Source organism: Bactrocera oleae, chromosome 5, assembly GCF_042242935.1.
Source record: "Bactrocera oleae isolate idBacOlea1 chromosome 5, idBacOlea1, whole genome shotgun sequence".
NCBI lineage: Eukaryota > Metazoa > Arthropoda > Insecta > Diptera > Tephritidae > Bactrocera > Bactrocera oleae.
This window is the reverse complement of record NC_091539.1, coordinates 4,287,505-4,312,336: the sequence shown is the minus strand read 5'-3', so window position 1 is coordinate 4,312,336 and position 24,832 is coordinate 4,287,505. Positions and strand designations below refer to the sequence as shown.

Here is a 24,832-nt window from a genome sequence, read left to right as displayed (position 1 = left end):
GCTATGCTCACGCGGCGCAAAAGTAGACAAATAAAATAATGATTACGCAGGTAGCAGTGCTATCAGTGACAACGACAAAGCAACGGTAAATGCAACCCTCAGCACACCGCGTTCACTTTACGCGCTGCGCTCTGCCTCTCTCAGCGGCGCTCTTTTAATTTTATTATGATTATTATTTTTTTTTTTAACATTGCATTCGCCTTTGTTTCGCTTGCTGCCCTTAGCGCACCGCCTGCCGTCGCGGAGCTTTCGTCGCATTGAGCGTGAAGCGCGTGGCGAGCTTTTCGCTTTTCTGTGTGTTTTTGCACAGCTCACAAACGCATAGTTGCTCGGCGCCTTCGCAAGCGCCGTTACAGGCCAAAACAAAGTGCTCGCTTCAAGCATACGCTCGTGCGCTCGTTCGTTTATCGTTGTTTCGACGAGCTGCTGTATTTTAATTGCCTGCGACTTGGTGCTGAGTGTCGCGCTGAACGAAGGTTCAGTCTCTCAGCGTCGGCGGCCGTATGCGCAGCAGCAGCAGCAGCGCGCAAAAAACGGAATCGAAAACTTCTAGTTTCTGTCTGATACACACAGTTAAGACAGGCAGTTAATTCGAGAAAGTGATGGAAAAGTGGCAAATAAAATGCAGGAAATGTGGCAAAATTGAAATCGCATAACTTATAAGTTGTGCAAAGTAATTTTCAAGCGGTAAACGTGCGAATTTGTGCGGCGAAAATGCAAAGTTTTGTGTGAAATTTCAATTTACTTCAGCAGTTGCGGCGTTTATGAGGTAAATATTGTAGCGCACAAGGCGAAAATGTAAAAAACATGCTAGAAAAAGGTTCGCAAATACATTTACTGTATTCACACATATACATGTTTACACATGCTTAGATATTTATATACATATACTCATACATATGTATATGTATAGCCTGTGCAGTGACGAAAAGCGAAATGTTTGCAAATTTTTCACAAGGCAAAGGTGAAAATGTCTGTAAGCGTTTGTGGTCCTGCCACACACACACGCGCACACATTCCTAGCAGCATGCATATGTATATACACGTGCGCTGGCCCTTGCAAGCATGCAATCAAGTAGATGTATATGGCCGCTGGGTTGGATTAAGAAATGTATACAAATATGGAAAGTTCACAAAAGCCTGCAAGCTGGCAAGCAAAAATATGTGAACAAAATTAAAAAATTTAATTTGTTCTTAAGCGGAATAAAAGAACGCTAAATAGTATAAATGAATAATTTAGAAATAAGCAGAACATAAATAAATACGCAAAAAAAAATTATAACCATTAATTAATAGTTTAAAAAAAAGTAAAATATTGCTATTAATCATAGTAAATAAACTTAAAATATAATATAAAGTTGCAAGAAATAAAAATTCTATAAAAATATTTTTTTTATAAAATATATTGTAACAATAAAAATTACTACATATTATTAAAGACAAAAAAATAAAAAATATTAATAAGTAAAATAAATAATGAAATTTAAAAATTTGTTTGATAAAAAATTATGAAAGTAATAAAAAGGATATGTAGATACAAACTAAAAATATTATAAAATTTAAAATAATAATTGCAAAAGATCATTAAAGTTATAGAAAGGATTAATAATAGGACATCAAAAGATTATAATCATATACAATAAAATATGAAAAGTTGCAAAAAAAATATGTATTAGGCAATATATAGCAATAAAATAAAATAAAGATTAAGGGAATAAAGCAATAAGGAAAAAATAACACAAAACAATAAAATAATAATAAAAAATTAATAAAATAATAGTATAAAGGTAATAAAAAAATAAATTAATAAAAAAAAAAAATGACAGAGAGTAATGATTATAAAAACTAAAACTAAATATTAATTGTGTAGTACTAAAATTTCAAAATTAAAAAAACAACACAAAATATAAATTTTAAATATAAAAAATATAACAAATTTTAATAAAATAAGAAATATATTCATAATAAAAATCAAGAAAAAACACTTAATGTAATATGTAGAAATTATAAATATATATAAAAATAAATATTTTTGCATACAAAAATCAAAATAATAAATTAAAATACTAATAAATGAACAAATTCAGTTAAAAGTTATAATAATCACAAATAAAAAATGTATTAATAACAACGAAGCTATAATACCCTTCACAAACACAAAAGATCCCACAAAAGCACTTGATGCCGATCGCACAGTTTGTATAGCAGCTATATGCTGTAGTGATTCGATATCAGTGGTTCTAACAAATGAGCAGCTTCTTGAGGAGAAAAGTACGTCTGCAAAATTTCAGATCGATATCTCAAAAACTGACACAGTAGTTCGCATATACCATATACAGACAGACAGATAGACGAACATGGTCATATCAACTCAGCTCGTCACGTTGATCATTTATATATATATACATATATTTTATTATACATTATATGATCTCCGACGTTCCTTTTGGGTGTTACAAACAATGTGGCAAACTAAATATAGCCTGTTCAGGTTATGCAAATTATTAATAAATCAAAAAATAAAGAAATAAAATAATAAATATATAAAAAAAATAATTACAAATATATTATCTGTCGCATAAAATATATTGTAAAAATGTTTTCTGGCAAACACTTACTAATTCAACTAACTTGAGTTAGTAAAACGAGTTTGAAAACTTCGAATATAATCACATAAACCTCCATCATTAATTCCCCCTTTTTTGCCAAAGCTTTTTTAAGCACAAGACTTCTTGAATGCTTTTAATATTTTTAAACCCACATAAAGCTAAAAAATAGACAAAACTCTAAAACACAACTGCAGTTTCTGTCGATAAGAAAAAAAGCAACTACAGTCAAAATCCTTGCTAAGTCAAGCATACTTGTAGGCGTGCTTGCAAGCGCTTTGTAATGGCGAAATAGCGAAAGTATTTTTACAGCGCATTCAACGCCTCGTTTAAATTGTTTTTCTTTGCTTTCACTTTGTGTGCTATTTTTCACGATTTTCATGTGAACAGCTGTTAGTGCTTGCATACTTTTAGGCGTTGTTTCAAGGATTGTTTCAATGCGTCGGTTTGCTTTTATACTCACTTGAATTTGTTGGAGTGAGATATACGCTGAATATACATATATACGAGTATAGGGAATTGTATGTTGATATAATGATAGCATACATGCAGGCGTTGAGATCAAGGATTTTGCTGTTTTATTAAAGGGAAGGTATTTTAAAGCGTAAGTAAACGTTGTAAAATTACAAAACTTGGCAAATATTTACAAATTTTCAGTCACTTTAATACATTTTTGAATTTGAATAGCAAAAAATATTTTGTTAGACTTTCAAACTGTAATATAAAATAGCAAAAAATATTTTATTAGACTTTCAAACTGTAATATAAAATACCAAAGGTCTTTTTACAAACAAAGGTGTATATAGTTGTAAGCGCATTAAATTTTACCGGATTTTTTTGTTTTAATTTTCATACTAAAATGGTTTTATCACATTTCCAAACTGTTATACCAACTGTTATACAATAAGAAAATACTTTAATTTTCCCAATATTTTACTGAGGAGCTTGAAAAAGACTTGAAAATATGCTTGTGTAGAAATAAAACTGTTATACAACTGCTATAAGCTTATTAAAAAATATTAAAAGCAAAAAATATTTCAAACTCACAAGAAATAATTGGTATTCCCGGCTATGTTTCACTTTGCTGCAGATAACTGTTTTTAGAACCTTTCGAAAAAAAGGCTAGTTAAATTAACTTTGTAACCATTTGAATTTTATTTCTTCATAAATAGTTGTAAACACAAAATTTTTTGCATGTTGTTATAAATTTTATTTACATATTGCAGTTTATAACAGTTTTTTTTAACACTTTGAAACATCTTTCGTACCAACAGTTTCAGTTTTTAAGCAGAATGAGCGTATTTGCTTACGTTTATAAATTTTAAGGCGTTAAACACTTTATAACAGTTTTTATAATACTTTATAATATTTTTTGTAGCACCACTTTCAGTTTTGAAGTGCTTTATGCCTACTTTTTTACTATTATCATTTTTATTTATTTTATAACGGTTTGTATAACACTTTATAACACTATATTTTTGTCAAATCAATTCAGTTAATTTGCAGTTTATAAGAGAATTGAGTTTATTTGCTAAACAATATCAATTTTCTTGTGTTTATAACACTTTATAGCACTTTGTATAACACTTTATAACAGTTATTTACACAGTTTTATCGTTGCAAGCATATCCACATGCAAATATAGTTTGGTATAAATCTCATTTGTAAAACCTACTCGTTTTCGCCCAAAATGAACTGTATAACAGTTTTATTAAAGACCCCAACTTTCTTATGCATTTAAACAGTATAAGTGCTCACACATACGAATATATGTTTTAATGGTTTACATATTTTATTCACCGAAATTTGTAAACAAATCGATATTTATTTATATAACATATTTATTTATATAACACTAAAATTCTTCTCACACCACTATAAAAGCTAATCGTTTAAAAATTGCAATTGCCCATCGATTTTCGTTTGCACTATTGAAACTGCATGCTGTTCGCCATGTGTCTCAATTTTTCTAACATTTACAAACTTCCTGCCGCCCCTTATATTGCCAGTAAAGCGTGAATTGTATATTGCTTTAGGCAAATAATCCATGCAGTGTTGCTGTATGCTATGCCAATATTTATTTATCCATTACAATAAGTTTTTCTGATTTTTAAATTTTTTTGTTTTTGTAATTGCTTTAACTGACTGCATGTTGATTTTCATGACTGAAACGAAAAGCTGTCGAAAATTTTATTGCATGGAATGTGTAGTTGATGAAGATATACATGTAGGTACATAAGATTTTTTAAAACATTAATTTTTGAATTTTTGAGTTAAAGTAATAAGCACAATAAATGTGCCTACAATTGCTTTGGATATGAATTAATATATAAATTAATGAATTGATTTACATACTTTTTCCAAAATAACTGTTTCCCTGCAATTTATCAGAAAAAAACAAAATTTTTTAAAGACATCAAAAAAAGCAAATCTTCTTTTCGTAGAATTTTGAAAAAAAAAATCTCCCCAGAAATTTTTTGATAGAATTACCTTCTGCAAATATACGAAAAACTTCCTTCCCCTGCATTTTTTCACTAATTTTTCAGCAAAAATCAAGAAAAAAATTTCCTTAAACATCAAAAACAAAAATAATTTCCGCTACAAGTTTTGAAAAAAATTCTTTCTTCAAAAACAGCAAAAAAAAACTTCACCTAATATTTTCTAAAAACTTTATTTGCCCCCAAATATATAAAAAGCGAATTTCCCTTAAAAAAAACAATAATTATAATATTAATATTAAATTATCCTTAAAATTTAAGACAAAACAGCCCCTCATTGCAGTTTTTCGAAAAACAATTTTCCCTAAAATATTAATAACAAAGTTTCATTTCACTACAATGTAATAAAAACAAAAAAAAACGAAAATTTCTTCCCCTGCAATTTTTCGAAAAAAAAGGTTTACTAATAAAACCAAAACATTAAAAAATTATTCTAAGAAAATTTTCGAAAAAAATAACTTTTCTCCGAAAGTACAAAAAAAATATTCTTCCACTGCAATTTTTTGAAACACAAAATTTTCCTCAAAATCAAAAAAAAAATCTTTTGCAATTTAAAAAAAAAAATTATTGTTTCCCAAAACAAAAAAATTTCTTCACTTGCAATTTGCGAAAAAATATTTTGCCTACAAAAATAAAATAAATGCCTTCCTCTATAGTTTTTCTAAAAAAACTGCCCCTAAAAATTTACAAAAAAAAAAATCCCTTCCCCTGCAATTTTCACTGCTTTGTGCTGACCACGCAAAAGCCATTACAATTCATCAGAATGATCTAAGCAACCCACATAGTCAATCAGATCAGATCAGATTTTGGCTTACACACGTACACACATATGTACTTTAACTTTAACTGTGTAGGTGTACTGGAAATGCACACAAATCAATTGATAGCCAAAGTTCGCCTCACATTGTATGAAAATTGAAATATGCAGCTATCTCTAGGTGTATGTGTGCGTGTGCGTGTGCGCGTGTGACAGTAATTTCATTCAAGACTACAGTAAACAACAACAAATTGAAGAAAAACAAAGGACGCAATGACCACATCGAAAACGGCTGTTACGCCGAGAACTGTAGAGCTGCGGAGCTCCAAGTATGGCTGAGCTGCCTAGCGGGCGTACAAAATGACTGATTGATTGCCACACACCGACTCAGTATGCTTCTTTGGCTGTGTTGCTTTATGTTGATATACGAGTATGTGTGTGTATTGCTGATACTGTCTGCGAGGAAATTGCATTTTGGAAATGTATTTTTTTAAGCTAAGCTAGCATAGTTTAAAAAATGTATTTTTCTATAAAAAATGTGTAGAACAGTTTTCATATAAGTTTAGATCTTGGTGCAAACTTTTATTAAATATATTTTTGAAAGCAGAAAAAAGCCTTTACAACTTATGCAAATATCACAATTTAAAATGTAAGCTTTACAATACAATACACAATAAATAGCTCTATTTTAGAGTGTTATACGAAGGCGTAGAATGTCTATTTCTTAACTAGGTAGTTGAAAACTGTTTTATTATTTGCAGTTCAAAATGATAAGTTAATGCGAAGTTATTGTTGTTATTGCAAATTATTATAAAGATTCAATGAAAAACTGTTATACTGCCAATAAAACTTTTATACAAACTATTATGCATGTTGCTAAGAGAATTTTTAGTGTATTTTTGAAAGCAAGATAAATGAAAAACTGTTATACTTCCTATAAAACTGTTATACTGCCAATAAAACTTTTATACAAACTGTTATGCATAAAATAATAAAAAACTGTTATACTTCCTATAAAACTGTTATACAAACATAAATACAAAAAAGGAAAATAAAGACTTGCTTCAATTTCATTTAGTTTCTGCTACTTGTAAAAAGAAATATCGTCATCTTGCCATTTAAGCTTTAAAATCGATTGATTGCTATTAAAGTGTTATAAGAAAACATTGTATGACTGTTTTTATGAACTAGTTGAATAGTTTTTTTTTCATTATTTACACTTAAAATGAGAAATTCACGTGTTGATATATATAATGAAGCTAACTGTTATACGTGTTATAATAGTATTCTAAATATAGAAATGTTAAATATAAACAAATACATGTGCAAATTGTTATAAATATAAACTTTAACGCTGCGTACAAAACTGTTATACAAACTGTTATACACATATTTAAAAGCTTTTGTGACTTTCGTAATACACAGTTATAGTGAAATATATGAAAAATGAGCGTTCGTGTTTTAAAATTTAATTACTTATTAAAAATTATATGAGTTTTCCCACGAAAATCCAAATTGCTAAGCTTGAAAGTTATCTCTGCGTTCCATTTTCAGTATCAAGCCACAACTTGCTTAGCGACACATTCGTGTCTACGTTTAGTATTTACTTTCTAGTTATATGTATATAATTTTTATGGCATGGTGTGAAGAGCAATATTCTATAGATGCATACCATCTCTTGTATACATCTCAATTCACACAGTTATCATAAATCTCTACTGAAACATCTTCGCGTGCCTTTCAACTTTACACAAAAACTAAATTAACATAAATTTCAACACTCTTTCCTGTGGAGATCATTAAATCTCCCACACAAATAAAAAATCTATATTTATGTATAACAGTTCAGCGATCTTTACACAGAAACAACAAATGAACAGCAGTGATCGTGACAGGGTATGATCAGCACTGATCGATTGCCGCCTCTACATGATAAATAACCAAATTTTGCATTTTATTGCAATACTTTAACGATCACTGAACGCCAAACTTACAAATTTACATTTACTGGGCCACGCTCTAGGCAATGATCGCACAAGTGGTGATCGGCGCACATTTTTTCTACAGCACATTGCCGACAATAAACAGTTTTCGCTTTTCTTTAAACGTTTTTTTTTTGAATACTTTTCGATTTATACATTTTTGCTGTTCTAAAATGTATACAGAGAACAAGATCAGTCGAGTAGAGTAAGAAGCAATATAGAAATAAAGAGCGCGTATTACGGGTAGTGGAGAGGCGTGGTGGGATCGCAAAAAACGATAACAAAGAAAAGATATGTACAAATGGCGATAAAGAAAGAGCCAGAGTGCGAGAGAGCGAAAGTTGAGGCAAGGCACACTCAGTAATTTGGAGCAACGCTAAGTCAATTTGATTGATAGCTGGCAAAGCAATGCAAGGCAAGGCGAGCCGTGTCTGTTTAGGTAGCGGCAAGCTGAAGGTGGGAGCGTAGGCCTTGTGCTGGTGCCGGTGTCGGCGGTGGAGCGGAAGAGGAGTGCGCGCGAGTGTAAATTATGCATTATGTGTGCCGAAATGCGCGCATTATCATTACGGGCGGGAGGGAGGCGCGCGCGCTGAGTAATTGCCTGTGAATAGCTTGCATGCATAACTTGTTCTTACTTAGTTATTTATTTGTTTAATATATATTTGTGTTTATAAATTTTTAGTAGCCGTTATCGCTTTCGTGTATGCAAAGCAGATGCGAAGACTTTTTTTGGGGTTTTAAGGTATTATACTCTTTGTAAGGCTTGCGGTTGTATTTGTTGCTGTATTAAATGTGTGCTTTCATTCGAAAGGGCGCATTTGGTGGTGTATTTTTAGGGAAAACGTTTCTTCTTTTTTTTAAATTTAAATAAGGCTCGCTTGTGCTTAAGGATGAGAACAATACTAAAAAGTGTATAAATAGTAATTAAACGTTTAATATTTAGTTCTATATACATAAATAAAATAATATTATCTTAATAAAAAATTTTGGAAGATAAAATCACTCTGAATAAATTGGCAGTGAAATGAATAAAAATGTAAGAAATATTTTATATATTTATATTAATTTTTTATATTTATATTAATTGAAATATTACAAAAATTTTACAAAACAAATACTACTTCATTGCATTTTGATGCAATGCTAAAAATAACTAAAACAGTTAAAAAAATGTAAATTAAAGAATTTAAAAATTTAAATTAAAAAAATTAAGTTCAATTATTTGAACGTATAAAAAATTAATAAGAAATTTATTGTCTATAAATTAAATACTTGCATTAAAATTATTACTTCAAACGAGTATATTGTATTTTAAAAACTAGTTCATAAAAAATAATTTATATAAATAAAAAATAATAATATTAATAAAATATTACATCCAACTGAAATAAGTTAAATAAAACTATTTCAGAAATTATTTAAATAACAAAATTAGAATTAAATATTTGTAGAAGCCTTTAAAAATGATTTCTATTATGCAAAAATTAAAAATTTGAAACAAATTAAAAATGGAAAAAAATCTATGTATAGGTTTGAAGAAAAAAAAAAAAAAATTAAATAAAAATGTCGGAATTCAAAAATTTAAACATAAGAAAATTTAATACGTTTGTCTAAAACTTAATATTATTTTAAAACTTAAAATAGTCAAAAAAATTAAAAATTTAAAAAAAAAAATACAAAATAAAAATATTTATTATACATTGGTTTGAAGAAAATAAAAAAAAATAAAAAAATGTATATAAAAATTTCGGAACCCAAAAGTTTAAAAATGAAAAAAATTAAATATGGTAGTCTAAAACTTAATAAAATATTTGTAAAATGTTAAAGGAAATTTTTTTAAATGAGCATGCAAAAAAATTAATCAAAAAAAAAAAAAATTAATTAAAAATAAAAAAAAAACTTAATTAAAAAAAATTAATTTAAAAAAATTTTTACGAAAAAATTTTATCCAAAAATTCAAAAATTTAAAAATTAAAAAAAATTTTAAATAGTTTTGTCTAAAATTGTATATGAAAATAATTATGATTTGTTTATTTAAAACAAATTTTTCGTAAATAAATAAACGGAATCTAAATAGAAAAATATGCAAATATCTCGCATGATTTAAAAAATATTAAATAAATAAATCTATAAGTGTATATAAAAAATTCACGAAATTTGAAAAAAGTGAACAACAATTCAAAATTAGTAAATAAAACAAATTATTCTTTTGAAAAAATATCAAAGCCGCTAAACTTTTCTCTATAACAATAAGCAGTCAAACAACAAACAAAAAAAACATTCCTTAACTTTTTAATTAAAATCCACAATATTTGCATTACTTCCGAAGTAATTAAACACAAAAATATTTCCCGGCTGTTCAAAATACTTAGAAACTCAACATTGTTTAGGGAGAATACGCCAAGATAACGCCATTGTGCAAGAATAATATTAACAACAGCTAAACTAATAGCAACAACAGCAATAATAAACAACAAAAAGAAAAACCGACAAACGACAAGAAAAAACGTCTGTATGTAATGAGATTATGTAGAGCAAAAATTTCAATAGTAAAAGATAACAACAAAAACACAAGCGGTGTAGTGAAACAAGAAATTTTAATTTATTTGGCAAATACATACGTACACACAAATGTATGCAAATATATATACATGTAGCGTTTACTTTTTGCAAGCAGCCGAAAGTAACAACAACCAATTATGATATACAAATAAATCTACAATATATATACATAAATGTATATTTATATATGCATATATATAAGTGTATGTATGTATTCGTGTATGTTTGTGATAAAATTAAAAAAAATTGTAACAACTTCAAAGACGATAGCGATATGAGTGAGAGTAGCGCAGCATAAAAAACAAGCAATTTATAATAACAACAACAATAAAAAAACAATTACGTTTACTAAATGACTGTTATATGCAGTGGCGTGCGAGTAGTGAATTTTTTTTTAAGAGTGCGTCTCTTAACACACAGAAATCCAAGATAATTTAGTAGAAAAAGTAAAAAAAAAGTGGCCGGGAGTAGTTCAGAGTTATAATAATCGGTATTTGAAGCAGAAATGGTTTGTGGAAAAACTTTGGGACTAGAAAAAAATTTTCTTTGGAAGAAAATTGCTTTTTTATTAACATTTTCAATATAACGGCAAAGTAACAAACTGCCGTTAGCGTCAAAGTACTATTAGACACTGTTTCGAACTGTTATAAAACTGTTATACACTGTTATACTATTATAAAAACTGCTATACTGTTGTTTTTTGTGTTGAGAAAGCTAAACTCACTGTTTTGTTTGCTAAAACTAACATAGTTATATTAAGTTAGATATGAAGCTGTTATATGGCATGTTATGGCATCGAAATTATGAATTTATTATAACAAAAACTTTGTGAAATGTTTTATTAACGTTCCCAATCCTTTAATATATTCATAAATAATAACAGAAACTTAAGTTTAGAGTACTAGACAATACTTTTATAAACAGTTAAACTATTATAAAAACTGTTATACTGTTGTCTTTTGTGTTTAAAATAGTTCATATAAAGTTAAATAAAAATATACATAAGTTTTCTCTACTAAAGAACACTGTTATAAATTAAATAAAATATCGATTTGAGATGTCAACCATTCAGGAATGATTTTTTTTATTACCTAACCTAAGCTAACCTATAGTAGAAGTTTTTAAAAATCTGCGTAGTTAAACTAACTAAATTATTTTGGGGTCTATTTGGAGAAGCTAAAATTAATAATTCTTTATTGGACTCTTAAATAAACTGTTATACAAGCAATTACATGCCAGGTTTCAAACAAAATTATTTGATTATTACATTTTAATGCGTAATAAACTTAAAACGATTAAAGGTTAAGATTTTGTAACTGTTATACAAAGCAATATACTTAGTATATTGCATTTAATTTTTGAAAATATATATTTAATTTGCTTAAAAATATTTTGTGGTAGTATTATAATAGAAAACCATCACAAATTAACATTTTGTAACTATTATGCAAAGTGTTATACAATTTATATTGGGTATACTCTTTGTGAAATGTATTTAATTTGCATAGAAATGTTTTAATGGGCGGAATAAAACTATAAAATCATTGCAAATTATATTTCATAACTGTTATACAAACTGTTATATCACTTACATAACAGTAATTTTGGTTAAATTGCATTTAATTTGCATAAACATGCTTCTATCAGCAATTTATTTTATTAAAATTTGTCCCCCTCCTACACCACCTACACCACTGCCTTGACCAAATAGTTGTGGTCGCTAAACATTCAGCTTTTCGTCATCGAACGCGGAAATTTTATCAAGATTCAGAAACCGCGTGGCTGACTATATACGTGCATTTTGCTTTTGATATGTATTTAAAGTTGTATGCCAATTACTATTTTTGTTGCTAATACAGTTTAACATAATATTTTCAGCTTTACATCACACTTCGGCAATAAGACGGAGACACGCAAGCAATTGAATTAATAAAAGTGCAGCTAATTGAAGTGAAACATAGTAGCGGCGACAAGTGAGTAAGTGAGTAATAAATAAGTGGCTGATAAGCAAAGAAAAATAAATAAATAAAATCCCACCAAAGAATGAAATAATTAAAAGTAAAAGTTGTAAGAAACGTGGAAATTTTGAAAATCGCTTGAAATTGTTAACAGTGAAGTTTGCATAAAGTTGACAAATTTTAGCAAAATTTAAAAATTTGCATTATAACAAAAATACTAAAAATTATAGCAAAAAAAATTATTTAAAAAAATTAATATTAATTAATAATAATTAAACATAATTAATAAAATAAAAAAAATTGTGCTTCAAAACTAATTTTACTAAGCCGCCTGTGTACTTTTGACGTATGCGTTGGTAAGGCCGATTCAACCTGTTTCATTGTTGTTGTTTGGTTGGTAATTTGCAGTGCCTACGGCTGCACTGACAGCTGATGATGACAACCACCACCACAACAATATAAATGAAATTTAATTGCCATTAAAAAAATGAAGAAGACGAAAAATTAACAAGGCAAGGCGGTGATAAAGTAGTGTAAAGAAGAGTCTAAGGTTAATGGTAAAATTTATCATATATGTAGTGAAGAAAATTAAATAAAACTACAAAAAGATACAGGAACTGACGCATTTCGGCGTAGATAAGCAGGTGAGTAAGCCAATTATAAAAAAATTGTTTAATAAAAGCGTAAGAGGCTAATACTCTGAGCACGTTATAAGCATGCTTTATGAGTTTTTGCTAGTTTTGTAGATAATAATACTCTCTTCTAAGAACTGAGCGCACACATGCCGAAAATGTTCGTCGCAACTGGTGTGATTATTTTTTATATCCTTAAGCTTTTACTTCGTATAGTAGGTATTAATTTTGGTGTATCTATCACCTTACAATATAGACAGTTTTACAACAAAAGTGTAATAAAAACTGTTATACTGGCATAATTACACATTATTATACATTTTAAATGATTTCCATGGGCTCTATAGATTCTAAAGTAGTTTTTTTTATATCTTTTGACAAACTGTTATACGCTAATAATAACTGTTATACGAGCAAGTACATTTCTATAAATTTCGAAAAGCAACATTTTAACTACATATCTATACAAAATTTTTTAAAAATTTTTACCTACTGTTATTAAAACTGTTATACAAATTTTAATGTAACTGGTGCTGTATTTGAAACAAATTAATTAGGTCAACGCAATCTAGAAACGGACTTTTACGTTTATACAAACTGTTATACTGTTATGAAAACTGTTATACTGTTATACAAATAATTTTATTTTTATCAAACATTAACGGAATTGAACAGAAAGTAACAATAGGTGTAATGTAGTGTGAGGGGAGAATTCGTGAAATAATGCAAAGGTTTTACGGTGAAAAATTTATTCGAAAAAAGTTCAATACTATATACATAGGTCAAACAATAAAGTTCATGTACCTATAAGTCTAAACGTCTTTAATAAAGCACAAATAATTCTACTTTCGAGCAATTTGTTCGGGCTAAACGCAACTCCGTCCATGCTATTGTGCAGCAACTACTGTACCATTATGAGTTAAGCTAGGGATGATTGTTATATATATAATAGTTGACATTTTTGAGTAGAAACAAAAACCTTAAACTTATTGAGCCGTAGTGGTGACAGAATCCACTTTCTTTTGGTGTCGAAAATATAGTAGAAACGACTCCTTCGTTTGGTGAGTCGCAAAATTATTTGTACTCAACCTGAGCAATAAGAAAAGAGAAATTTAGGTGACACAATATGGATCTATAGTCAAAATTGTACATAAAAAATTGCGTGCTTTTTAGTAGAGATAAGAACCAAAAAGTTTCCGGCGCTGTCTAAACCATGAATTTAATTCTGGTATAGAATCTGCGGAGTCTCCTTTAAAAAGCTATACGAAAACCAAGCCTTAATGACTGAGTTAATGGCTACTGTGCCATTCTTGACACCATACGAATCAGTTTTGAGATTTTGAAAATTTGGAGAGAACATTTTTGAGGTTGAGAAAGTTTAGCACGACCTTACCTAGGGCTTAGTAGTATTGTTTTTTATCGCGTGTAGTGGATTTATTCTACTGAGCCTGTAGTTTTTAACTACTGAAATTTCCTATGGCGCCCAAAAACGCACACAATTTTTAATTCCAGATTTTGGAATGCTATGTTTACACAAACTTAGTTTATAGTTTATTTACACGCTACTTTTATGCAAACACTGTCTATGAAAATGATAGCAGCAAAAACGACAAATAAACAAATAAAAACAATGGTCAGAAAAGTATGCGGAGCAGAAGTCTAAAACAACTAAACTGTCAACTGAAACCAAAACTGAAGTAAAAAAAAGGAAAAATGCCTCAAGCAAACTGACGGAATGTTAAAACGAAACATACAAATTGACAGACATATACACAAAAACGCACATACATATACAAATGTTGCTTTAAGTGGCTGCGTGAGTATAGTGCTCGCGTGAGTCAGTGAATTGGTGAATGAGTGCTTACGAAATGTCTTCGGCCAAAGGCAATATGAGCGCAACTGTCAGCGTTACTTTGCCGCTTTGATGACTATGCTGACATTTGTTGAATGGTGACGTTTGGCTGTAAATTGTTTTGCATTTGCTTGTTATATTATTAACGGTACTTTTTTGTATTTAATTTTTTCTTTTTTTTTATATTTATATGATTTTTCCTTTATTTGCAGTTTTTTTTGTAACTTAAAATTTATCTTATGCATTTTTTAAATTTATTTTAATTATTAATTTTTTAATTATTTTTTTATTTTTGTTTTATATGCTTTCTGTTGCACATTGTGCTTCTTGTTGTTAAACGCCACGTTGATGGACGTTAGCGTAAATAAGCCTGACAGCAGATGGCCAAGTGAAATGACATTTAATAAAATGTTACATGCACACCAAGATATAGCAAAGCATATAGTCAATGTGCAAAATATTTAGTATATAGAAATAAAGCAAAATAATTGAAAAGAGTACTTGATGAATTCCAAAAAATTCATATAAGACAAATTACAAGTACATTGTTGAACCAAAAAACAAAATATATATATAAAAAAATAAGAAAAATTAGAAAACTGAAAACTAATGAAAACAAAAAATAAAACAATAACAAAAAAAATTTTGAATAAATTCGACGAGATTTAAGAAATAATTAACAAAAGAAAAAAATAGATAAAACTAGAGTAAATCACGAATTCCAAGAAATTCGCAAATTACAAAAAAAACTATAACTAAAATAAGAAAAACTTTAGAGCTAAAATAAAAGTAAAAATAATAATAATAATACTAGAAAATAAAAAAAATATAAAATAAATAAAAGTTGTGAGAATAAATTTTATTCAACGGGATTAAAAAAGTAATTAAAATAGAAAAATAATTCAATTAAAATTAAAAAATTGTTTAAAAAAAATAAATATAATAAATAAATAAAAAAAAAAAATAAACAAGTAAAATAAAGCACAAAATTAGAAAATGTGACGGGAAAAAAGTAAAATAAATGGAATTAAAAAACTAAATAAAGTTAAATAAATATGTTAATAAACTTTTTTTGACGAGTATTAAAAAAAAATAAAGAAATAATAAGAATTAAAATAAAATTTTAAAATGTAAATAGTATAAGACTTGTATAAATAGGAAATAAAAAAAATCGAAGAGTTAAAATGCGAAACAAAATGAAATAAAACTGTTGCCAAAAGATTAAAGGAAATAAAGAAATAAAATAAAATAATAACTAAAAGTATATTAAATAAAATTTGCATAAAGAAGAATTAAAAAATTAAGAAAAAATAAATAAAATAAGATACAAAAAGATTCCAAAAATAAAAAAAAAAAAATATAAAAAAATTGTCAAATTGTTAAAAAAAAAATATTTTAGAAATTAAGGAAAGTTAATAAAAACAAAAAAAATTATAAAAAAGTATACTAAAATAAATTTACACCAGAAAAATGTCAAAGTGTTAAAAACAAATAAAACAAATTACAAGTCCAAAAATTAAAAAAAGTCAACAAAATGAAGAAAATGATTATTTATTATACCGAAATTTGAAATTTGGAACAAAATTTTTCAATTAGCGTTAATTTTTACCCAGTATAAACATTTTAATCATAAATATTCATAACAACTACAATAAAATTGGTAAATATATGGTGTCAATTTAATCCACCAACAATGTGGATACTCAAATTTATTGTTCAGCTTCACTTGCTGTAAATGTTTTTTCGAGAAGCCAATGTCCCAAATATTCATCAACTCAAAGCTCATGACATAATATAATATAATACCACACACAATAATTCATTTTAAAAATAGCAATATATTCGATAGGCGTATACTACGGGGAACAAATACAAAAGCACATGATAACATGGACCGCAAGCGACAGACAAAATAAAAACAAATAGTAAAACAACAATGTATCGATAAAAACTTTTACTATTCAACCTTCACCAGCAGGCTATTGGTCATTTAAGGCACAAGGCAAATTTATTGCCTCCCCCACAAAGTGAAAAATATGGATTTCAGAACGGCAGTGATTACTAGTTACTGTTACTACGTTTGGGAAGGGAAGGGGCTGTGGCAACTGTTGCCACAAGCCATAAAAGGCGTTGTTGCAAATAATGATTAAATGGCATAAACTTAAATTTATGACAGTGACTCAGGAAAAAAAAAAAAACTATACGAAGCAAAAAAAAAATTGCTAATAGCAACAACAATCATGATACAAAAATGAAAATAATAATTGTGTGACTTGCGGGTGAAACTTGACAAAAGCACTCAAACTGTCAAAGTCAGGCGGGAAAATGCAAAATAAAAAATTGAACCAACAAAAATTAAAATATTGCGAAACACATGAGGGAAAACTAAAGCGTTAGGGGAGTAAAACGCACAGCTGGAATGTGATAGAGAAAGTTTGCTTGTTTTTGTCAGCCACACTATCAATAAAAGCTGTTGGCTACCGTTATTTGGTGAAATTGATGCGCATTTTATGATAATATTAGTATTTTTTGCGAGAGAATTGATAAGCGTATTTTTGAGATAAAAATAAAATTAAAAGCTTTCATGAGAACTTTGGTCTATGTTTTTATATTTTTGACAAAAAATAGAGTATTTTAAAAAAATTACTGTATTTGCTTCACAAACGGAAAAGCTTGGAATCCAACTAGTTTAAAAGCATTTACCTAAATTTCAAATGAGAAACTTAGTTGACTTTTTATTGTTAAAGAAAATAGTAAAACCTTTATAGCGTTAATGTCAAAGCTTTTATAAATACTATCGAAAACAATGGAAAAGCGATTACCTAACGAGCTTATTGAAATTTAAGTGTTAAAAATGATTTTATAAGTTATGAAAGCCCTAAAATAAAATCTTTTACAAATACCAAAATTTTCAAAAGTCAGTTAAGGTGAAAAGCTCATTAAAATAACTTGCTTAAAATGTGTGTAAAAAGCTTTAAATGTAAAATTAGTATGGCATTAATGGTTGAAGTTGTAAATAATGTAAAAATTATGAAAGCTTTAAAGGGAAAGCTTTTACAAATATTAGAATTTCTTCAAGTTAGTTATGATGAAAATATCGTGGTAATAATAAATATTGATAGTTCTAATCATTTACAAAAGAAAGGTAGGTTGTGATGCTCTCTAAAAGCTTCGAAAACTTCAAATGATCTTACACTAAAAAATTAAGTAAGAAACTCTCGAAATAATCAAAATTTTATCAATTTTCAAAAGTCAATTCAAAAAGATTTTCAATGAGAGAAAGCTTAAAAGCGCTATACAAAACATTTACTAAAACGCATTTGCAAATTTTCATTAAAAAAATTTTGAACGTTTTATTTAAACATTTTTTTTATAAGTACTGCCACCAATTTTCGAAATCAGTGAAAGTAAAAGGGCATTAATATACTTGTACATATGTACATACATAAAAATGGTGACCATCATTGAAAAATTTCGTCTAATTTTAGAAAGCTCTAACTTGAAAGCTTTCACAATTCCTTTAATTTTCAGAATTCGATTACAAAGTATTTGCGATGAGAGAAATTCTTAAAAGCTTGAAAGCTCTAAAGAAAACTTTTGTAAAAAAAATGCGTATTTGACAATGTCAGTTCAACATTTGATATTTTTAATGATCCATTCAAAACCCTTTATAAGTACTGCACACGTTTGTAGGAGTCACAGAATGTAAACAAACATTAATATAATTGGAAATTCTAAAAAGCTCTTAAGGATTACATTATTATCATTCCTATTAGAAGTTAGTGAATGGGAGAGCCTTGATTAATAATGAATGCTCTAAACAGCAAACGTTTTGAGTAATACTAGTAGATATCAAAAAGTATTCCACATTAACAATTTTAAAAGCTTTTATTTAAATAATTTTTTGCAAAGAGCGTAATTTGCAAAAATTAATCCTTACATAGTTAAATATTTAAAATATACAAACTAAGTATTAATAGATACTATAAAAGCTTTAAATGCTATATAAATTATTAAAAAGAGCATAAAGAAGCTTGTCCAAAGACCAAAAGCTCGAAATTAAATTAAAAATACGAATTAAAGTATTTATTTTAGAGTTTTAGTGTTTAAAAAATAATTTAAAATATATACAAAGCTAATTTGAAATATCAAAAGCTCGTAATGAATACTTGAATTAAACCCAACATACACATTAGAATAACATGAAAATAGTTTAAGGTTAAGTTAAAGGTAGTTAAGCTTATACAATTTTTTAACAAGAAAAGACTTTCTGTTAAAAGCTTAGAAGTTCTGTATTTATTTAAACTTTCACCCATCAAGTAGTAATTGATATATTAGCTTATTTTAAAAAATTATTTGATGTTGGATTGTGTAAGGCGAAAATTTAATAAATAAGACCTTTGAATTAGTTAAAAAGCTTTCTCATCTTACGAAGACAAATTTTGCTAAGCGAATAAAGTCCACTTTGCACATCTAACTTAATTCAGCCAACCATTAGTAAAGTGTCTAACACTTTTTTCCTGAAACCAAAAATGTTCCATGCAAAACTATTTCCCGAATGGTTAAATTTAAAACCATTAACGTCATGATTTATCGCAACGCTTAAGCTGAAGAGAGCATGTTGGGACCATAAGAGGGATGTAATCGTCTGGCAGACGTGTTAATAAGTATAGGCGGTTAACATTATTGGGAAAAGGCAATTTGTATTGCTCAGACACGCACACACATAGACATTGTTATATCAATTCGATAATATACACACTAAACTAACTGTAAAGGAGTGTCCTATTTAAGTGGAACGCATGTGTGTTGGAAGGCATGTGTAATTACTATTCGCACATACATATTTGTGCGCCATTTAGCAAATTAGTTTTATTGTCACATAAACTGAAATGGCAATTCGTTGGAAAATCATTTACAAACAACACTTTGTCTTTATATCCCCTGTAGATGTATACAGTTATCCTACTCATGTGTTTATATAGGCTGGTGCGGGACTTTGTTGGAGGTATGAAGACTGCGTTGCTGCTTTTATACCAGAATAATGGTGTTATGAATTGAGCAACACGGTCAAGGTCTTCATTCTTATGAATGGGTATATATTTAGAAAGGATCCGGCTGCTTTAGGTTTAGTCAGGATACATTAGTTTAATCGTATTGCTACATATTTGCAGAAACTTTCTTATAATATAGACTATCGACAGTAAACAGTTAGGTTCGCTGATCTTCTCTAGTAGCGATTCCTACACAGCACAGTTATCCTCAAAACACGGTCTCTAATACAAACCCTATAATAAAGTTTAAGCTCATTTTTCTTACTAACTGTCTCTTCGTTTTCAATAAATATACCCTGTATGAGCCATGAGATAAAAGAAGTAAGCTTTAAAGAGCTTAAGGCTTTGATGAGAGGCCATTCATTTTCGAAAAAGGTCAAGCCAAGAAGCTACATATATGTATGAGACACAAGAAGCAATATTTAAAGAGCTTAAAGCTTTGATGCGAGGCCATTTATTTTAGAAAAAGGTAGATAAGACTCCTTTTTATTATTTTGTGTCTTTTGTGTCCTTTTCAATAAATAAACTCTATATGAGCAATGAAGTTACGAATATATCACAAAAGAAGCAAGCTTAAAGAGCTTAAAGCTAGTGTGTTTTAGAGCCCATGAGCCTTATCAGCTTCTTAAAAATATAGATTGGGAACCAATTTTGAAACTCAACCTAACCTAACCTACAAGGCTAACTGTATATTCTCTTCGGTTATAGGTTAGAGTTCGTTTTTTGTGCCTCAAACTTGGACTAATATCAGTTAGATAACGTGCAAGTTGCGTGATTTTAAGCCATGCACCTAGCTGACTTGACTTGACTTATTTCATTAGAAGTTAAGTCTATTTAATTCTGAGTGTGATGTTGAGAGAGAATGAGGTAGGATATCTAAAGGCTTACAGACTTTTAGGAATTTTACACTATCTTATGTTTGATTTATCTAGAAAAAAGTAAGGTATCTTATTTGGAAAGCAAAACCTATATATGTATACATATACAAGTATTGTATATGGGACATTTCATCGAAAATTAATTTAAAAAAAAATATTTTTCGTGCAAAAACATTTTCGACACGTATTTTTTTATTAAATTTGAAAAACTTCAACTCTTGAAAAAAAATTTCGTGCAAAAACAATTTTTTTTTGTGTTTTTTGCGGTAAAATTTTCTACACGTATTTTTTTATTTCAACTGAATATGAAAAAATTGTTTCGTGCAAAAAAATTTTTCGGTGCAAAGAAATTAAAAAAAAAAATTTAGTGCGAAATATTTTTTTTTGTGTTAAAATTTTCGACACGTTTTTTCGTGCAAAAAAAATTTTTTGTGCAAAAAAATAAGAAAATAAAATTTCGTGCAAAAAAATTTTTTTTGTGTTTTTTGCGCTAAAATTTTTGACATGTATTTTTTTATTTCAACTCAATATGAAAAATGTTGGAGTTATGAATTTAAAAAATTTCAACTCTTGAAAAAAGTACCTTTAAACATTTGCGTATATGAAGTAAAGTAATTCTATATAAAATAATTTAATTAATTTTTTTTTTAAATTTGGAACTATTTTTTTTCAGTTTTTTTTATTGAAAAATTTACATTAGTCTCTTTACTTACTAAATTATAAATTTCGGCACTAACTTTTTACGAAATAATCTATTTTTTGCCATCAACACGCTTAAAATATGCAGACTAGTTACACAGTAGTTTTTGGAAGCACTAGTACACTAGACTAGTTGCAAACTGTTATATATTGATCAATTTCATTGCATTTTTTTCCATCAATAGTAAACAAGTTAGGTTTCACTGTTTGAGGACCACATCAATAAATATAGGCAAATGTAAATAATAAAATTTCAATGCGATTACACTTTGCTCTGTAGTCCCAATTCCACTGTAATAATTAGTTAATTTTAACTACCCGTTTAAGGCACTTTTATAAATATTTACGAATATATGCGATATACTAATTATGCAAATATGTATATATGGATGTTACAAACAGTAATGTATTTAACAGCAAATAAGTGTTTAGCGATGTGTGTGTTTATATAAGTACAAGCAAGTTATATGCTTGTTACCTTAGATAAAGTGCTATTGCAGGCATCATAAAAGCTACGCTAGACATTTTGTACAAGCCGGGGGGTGAGAGCAGCTGATTCATATGACGCCAGCGACGCATTTTGCTTATGTTTCAAAGCGGCGAGTGTGAGTGCGTATGTGGATGTATGTACATGTATATGTATGTATGGCTGTGTGCGACTATTATGGAGGGTAACAAAAATGAATATCAAATTACTTATTATTTGTCAGCAGCAAGCGAATGACCAGCTATAACAAACAAAAAAAAAAACTAACAACAACAGCAATTTGTTGGAGTTGTTTTTTTTTTTGTATTTTCTTATACATTGTTTCTCCACAGCTTGCTGACGCTAAAGCCGCGCTAAAGGTGTATGCAAACAAGCAGCTATTGAGTTCTACAGCTGGCTTATCATTATTAGTTTTATTTGTTGTTGTTGTTTTCACTATTGTTTTCATTGAGAATTTCTAAGCATTTGTCTGTTTTTTTGTTGTTTTTGATATTATTTCTTCGGTCATTTTTCATTATTTACGCCGCTGTACTCAAGTGTACATTAGCTAAACGCTACATAAATGGCAGCCAAATGGGCCGAGTGGGCAACGCCAATGCCCGGCTTGAATTTCAAAGTGTGTTAAGCACAAGCAATTGTTTGAAGAAAATAGCAAAGTGAGTTGTCGACAAATTGAATGTCCGTAGGTAGCAGCTATTCAAGTGCAATAACACTTCCGCTTTCAATGCGTCACCAGGGTGATGCGTTAAGGCAGCTGGAAAATTTTCATGCAGCTTCATACATACATACATATGTACATATGCATTGTATACCAATGTTTATTTAAGAATACAGTCTCATGTGAGTTTCCTTGTACTTAAGAGAAAATAGAGTTATATGGAAAATAAATTTATAGAAATTTTAAGTGAAATTTTGCAGAATTTCATAAATGCTTGAGAAGCTGAAAATCAAATTGAAAACAATTTAAATTTTTAAAATTAAAAAATACTTTTAAAAAACTTAATTATAGCAAACATACTTTTAGCATAATTTTATAAACGCTTTTATTTAGTTTTTTTAGCGGTTGATCGCAATTCAAATTATTTTTGAAAACATTTGAAAAAATTATAAACATTTTTTATGGCAAATATTTGAAAAAAATTAAAAAATACTTTTAAAAAACTTAATTATAGCAAACATACTTTTGGCATAATTTTAGAAACGCTTTTATTTAGTTTTTTTAGCGGTTGATGGCAATTCAAATTATTTTTGAAAATATTTGAAAAAATTGTAAACATTTTTTGAAAAAAATTAATAAAAAAATTTTCAAAATAAATAAATCTTAAATAATTTTTTTGGTATTCGGAAAATTGTATTAACATAGTTAAAACATATCATATAATCATATTTTTGGAGTTATTTTTCATATTTCTGTTTACTGGTTATCGGCAACAAATTTAATGTTTAAAAAAAATTAAAAAAAAAATTGAAAAAAATTCCATATAAAAAAAATTTCGAAAAATTTCAAACCTAGTCATTAAAAATTAAAATAATAAAATAATTAGACAAAAAGTACATATATAAAATATCATTTTGAAAAATTTGAAGAAGTGTTTTTAATTAATTTTTTAGGCTATTGGTAATCTAAAAGATTTTTTTTTTTAATATTTGCAAACGAAAAAGTTTAATAAATATAATCAGCTTATGGATGGTTTTTGTTAATTTTTTTTTATTTGTTGTCAACAACCAGATTGTTTGCAAAATATTTGTAAAAAATTTAAAACACAGTTTTAAAAAGTTTTGGGAAAAACGGATATACTTTTGAAAACGTTTTTCGTAATTTTTAGCGATTATCAGCAGTTCAAATTATTTTCGAAAAGATTTTAAAGATTTAGAATTGGCAAAAAAGTTTCAAAGAATTAGTAAAATTTTTGAATATAATAAAAAAACTGAAAAAATTAAAAAACCGTTTTTATTTATTTTTAGGCTGTTGGAAATTTGTTGTAAAACCTAACATCTAAAATTTTATTGATATTCCGAAAATTTTAATAATAAAGTAATTTAATAAATAAAGAAATAGTCATATGTTGGAAATTATTATTTTTGTTATTTTTTTATTAGTTAGCGGATCAGTTTTTTCTTGCAAAAATTAAAAAAATTAAAAAAAAAACAATTAAATAAAAATTTGCAAAAAATTGCATATTAAACAAAAAAAAAATTTAAAAAATTTAGTTTTATGAGTTTTTTAGGCTGTTTGCAACTGAAATTTTTTTGATTAATATTTGGCAAATTTTGTTAAAATAATTTAAAAAAAAAGAGTCCTAGTTTTGGATATAATTTTTGTTGATTTTTAAAGAGTTGCTAACAATCAATTTGTTTGCATAATATATGATTAATATAGTTTTAGAATATAAGGTATTTTTTTTTATGTTAAAACCAGATCATAATGTACGATATTATAAGGTGCAGAAATTTATATTTTAAAATTTTGAATTTTCATTTAATTGTTTTAATTTTTTATTTTATTTTAACAGCATTTTTTAAATTATAACAATTTTAAAATCAAATTTGCCCGAAATTCATTCAAATACGTTTCTATACAACATTGCCCAAATCTTTTAATTAAATCAACGTCTGATGGTATGCTATAAAATTTATTATTTGTCGTCATAAAACCAATAACCAGCGAGGTTTGCGGTTTAAGCCAATAATTTTTTACGTTTTCAGCAATTTAAAACCATATCTGGGAATATGCAGCTGCTCCATTGTTTTTCTACATAAAAATGCAAAACAAGTGTGAAAAGGGTTAGAATTACCGATTTCATTTCAAATCGAACGGTGACCCTACACAACGAGAATTAGTAAACTTTATTGCTAGCGGTGGGTTA

The 24,832-nt window shown here is 27.8% G+C and overlaps 1 protein-coding gene across 2 annotated transcripts in view; it reads left to right on the top strand.

Moving 5' to 3' along the window:
• Positions 1 to 463: 463 nt before the first annotated feature.
• Positions 464 to 24,832, top strand: part of norpA (no receptor potential A) — a 130,906-nt gene continuing 106,537 nt past the window's right edge. For both annotated transcript variants that reach the window (XM_036359587.2, XM_036359588.2), the window contains exons 1-2: positions 464 to 769; positions 12,284 to 13,007. The gene's annotated coding sequence lies outside the window, so the exon portion shown is untranslated. The remainder of the gene's footprint in view (positions 770 to 12,283; positions 13,008 to 24,832) is intronic.